Raw genomic sequence first — 3905 nt, forward strand, 5'->3', positions numbered from 1 at the left:
TCTGAAAATTGTGATGAAGAAATTTATGAAGAGATTCACAATAGCTCCCTGAATAAAAAGCATGATTGCAATGATTTTACTATAAATTCCCTTGATGTCAATTGTGCTAATCTCTATCTCTACTCCTATAAAAATCTGAGTTGGTGATGATGGTGTGCCTGCCATCTATCGTTTTCGACCGTCTGATCTGCATCCAACGCATAGGAGCCAACCCCACTTCACATTTGCAAAGAAACCCCTCAGTCCCTTTGTCCAACTACATCCAGTCCCACCTTATCCAATCAGCCAAGGTCGATCTTTCTAGAAAAAAATGGAAGCATCCGAAGGCACTGGCAGTGGCCGCTGCCGCCGGTGCTGTCCGTCCCTCCTCTTTGCCGTAGGAACCTCACCGGCCACCGCCACACGCACCTCCCCCTCCTCCCCGTCGTCTCCTCCTCCCCCTACCTTGTCTCCTACGACGCCGACATCGGCAAGTACACCGCTGGTGATGTCCTTCCGCCGATCCTGTGACGCCTCTCATGCCTACTCCTCCGATGCAGCAGACCCGCCGCCCACCACCTGTCCCTCCTCACCACCTTCTCCTCCTCCCCTACCCCTTCTCCTCCGATGATCGGCAAGTACGCCGCCGGCGACATCTGCCCCTTGAATACCCTGTCTCGCTGCCGCCAACCTCCCCCAATCCCTCTTCCCCTGACATGGGTGTTCCCAATCTTAGCTCAAAATTCAGATCATCATGTACACCACCCCAATTCTCCCAGCTTCTTCATCCCTCTCCCTTCCTATGTCTTTCTTTCTGTCCATCACGCTCTGTGTCTGATGCCCTGCTCGCTCGCTGTCACCCGTGCCGCGTGGTGGCCACTACTGCTGCCAGTACTCCTAGCTCACCGTCAATGAATCGCGGAAGCCACAACCTCTTCAAGCGTGCTCGTTCGCCGTACTTGCGACTGTCTGGAGGCCGCACACCCTGCAGGCACGCCCACTGCCCATCTGCCATCACCAGACCGCATGGAGGTCACACCCCATGTGGGCGCGCTCGCTCCAGAGCTGCACCGGATCCTCAGGAGCGCAATGCCGCCATGTCGACGAACATGTGGACGGTATGTCATGCTCTGCTCTGATTTGCTTCCATCCGAGCGCATTGCCACCTCCTCTGTCTTACTCCTGCTGATGCCTAACTGAGTCCTTGATGAGTTAGTTCATACTTCATAATTAAGTGAACTGCAGCTCATGGTTGTAGATGAATGTGTGCACGAGACAAGAATCTTGGATTCTAAATTTTATCCATGATGTTTGGACTTCTTGTATGTTTTGAAACTTTGTCTGTTCTGTATGTGTTCTCTAAAGTACGTCATCTCCCTGAACATGAGCAGCATGTACTTTTTAGTGCTTACTTCAAACAGTTAGTATACAGATAAGTTCAGATAATGTATGTAGTGCTTACTTCAAAAATTGAGAGGCAAGGGAAAAACCACTTGGCCGATAAGTGTTGAGGAGTGTACCATCGTTGTAGTTACCATGCTGAGAGTAAAGCATGAAGTTGGTAAGGATGGTGCTGGTTTATTCGTTATAGATAATCTAATTGTATCATGTATCCATAGCATCATTTATATTACTCATCGTTCTGTCTTGAAGTAGAGCACGATCTGCATACTACTGTTTTTAGCAAGGGGTACTTTGGTCCAAATATTGCAGCTGGCGTCAAATGGATCAGAGGTAATGCAAGGAACTCATTTATGCCAAATTTAAGTATAAATCTTTTGCAGGATCAGCAACGATCTTAGTAAAACACTCATGGATCAGGAGCAAGTTTTAGTAGTATGGCATGATGTTGGAGCCTTTTGTCTAAACCTTTTGAACTAAGGATGGTAGATGGCACTTTCAGACATTCCTGCTCGAATGTTTTGTGCTTGCATTCTTCCTCTGTAGTACTGAAAGATCCAATCTAAGACAAAGAAGCAAGAAATGCACTTAGGAGAAAGAAGACTTGAGCCGTGACTCCTGCCAGCAAGAATGCATAGATGGCAAGGAGTGTCTATTTTGGTTCTTGATTATTGTAATATGGCTCATTAAGCTGCTACATATCTGTTGAATTGGGTGTCATTTTGGAACAAATATTTGTCGCTGTAATGTACAATGCATGGTCGAAAACTAATTACTGGTATTGTTTTGTTTAAAGACATAGTATTTGATTGATCTGTGTGTTACTTTTGTTATGTTCCTTGTGAATCCAAGGATCTCAAAATGTCTTGTGCTTTCATCCTATATTGTTAGAAAATAGTCACCTTGCACTCTTTAATTGACACTACATCACCCTAGCTTATTTAAGCACCACAAATTATGTTTCGTTGTTCCATTTGCAATCAAGCGTGTAAATTTACTAATTTGATTCACAGCAGCGGTAGGGCCTCAGCTTAAGAGGATACTTTACAGCATGCTGACTATTGAAACTATTCACTTTATTGTCACAACATCACAGTCATATCTGTAACATTATATACTATACAGAATTAGTCCATAGTGGCCCTCAACTTCTTGTTGCAAAAATTATCAAGAATATTGTCCAAGTTTTAAGTAACTACACTACTGATCTACAGTACATGTACACGGAACATGGTGTCCAGTTTTGTCTTGGACTTTTTGATTTAGAGAGAGCTCACTAGATTACTTTTGCCCATTGCATTTAAGAGCATATGTGATTTTTATGTTTTTAACCATATGCATGGAAATTGTCACCATGGTAAAGGGGGACAAAACAAATTAGGTGTCTAAAAGGCTAAGGTGGAAAATGCTAGGGAGGAAAAAAATCGAGGCTAGAAATAATATGTGTTTGTGTTTAGGGGTTCAAAGAAAGTGGCATCTAAAAAGTGAAACCCAGCAACGTTGTCACTTAATGTGTCACCATTCTTCAGCTCTAAACATCCATGTATGAGACTCATCAAAGTTGGAGGAAGTGATGGAGGGGCTAGAGGAAGAGTTGGTGACCGGAGAGAACAAATGTGGGGGAATGGCAGAGGAGATACAACAAATTAAGAGAAACAGAACCCAACGAGTATGTGGTAGGGGTTTCACAAAATGTAATGAATTTTTGGTACTACCTCTGTTCATTTTTATAAGACCTTGAAGACATTTCAGACAATGTGCAAAACAACCCATTTTGAGTTGTCTGAAATGACTTACAAAAGTGAACGGAGGGAGTAATATATTCCTATACATCTTTTTTATTCCATAGCAACGCACAGGCAGATTACTAGTAATATGCAAAACCCTAAGCTTGGGGATGCTAATTTTTCTATGTCTACTACTTGTTGCAATGATCATGATTGGGGTGATTCTTCTTATGATCTTGAAAATTTATTTAAGCTCCATGATGAATATGAGATTGATAATAGTGTTTGCAATAATATTGAAAGTGGGTTTGGAAGAGTGTCAACTTTAGATCCCACATATTTGGAGGATTTTCAATCTTATGAAATTTTTGATAAAAGTGGGTTTGGAGAGGTCATGAATTTAGTTAATGTTAATCCCACTATTTTGGAAGAGTGTCAACTTTGCATGCATGTGGTTCATAAAGAGAATATTTTATGTGATAGATATATTGTTGACTTTGAGTATGATCCCACGTGTAATTATTATGAGAGAGGAAAATATGGTTGTAGAAATTTTCATGGTACTAAATTACCTCTCGTTATGTTGAGATTGCTATTGTTTTTTTCTTATTCCTTGCATATGCTAGATCTTGCTTGCCTTGCTAATTTGTTTTGCTATAAAATTCCTATGCATAGGAAGCATGTTAGACTTAGATGTGTTTGTCACGTGTTTTATGATACTCTCTTTGCGCTTCAATTCTTGTCTTTCATGTGAGCATCATTAAAATTATCAATGCCTAGCTAGGGGCGTTAAACGAT

The 3905-nt window shown here is 42.0% G+C and overlaps 1 long non-coding RNA gene across 1 annotated transcript; it reads left to right on the top strand.

Moving 5' to 3' along the window:
- The first annotated feature begins 312 nt into the window (after positions 1–312).
- LOC120976836 (uncharacterized) lies at positions 313–2175 on the top strand. The gene is made up of 2 exons (XR_005773347.3): positions 313–1097; positions 1764–2175. It is a non-coding gene; the product is annotated as an uncharacterized lncRNA (long non-coding RNA).
- Positions 2176–3905: the final 1730 nt, after the last annotated feature.

This window comes from Aegilops tauschii, chromosome 3, assembly GCF_002575655.3.
Source record: "Aegilops tauschii subsp. strangulata cultivar AL8/78 chromosome 3, Aet v6.0, whole genome shotgun sequence".
Lineage (NCBI taxonomy): Eukaryota > Viridiplantae > Streptophyta > Magnoliopsida > Poales > Poaceae > Aegilops > Aegilops tauschii.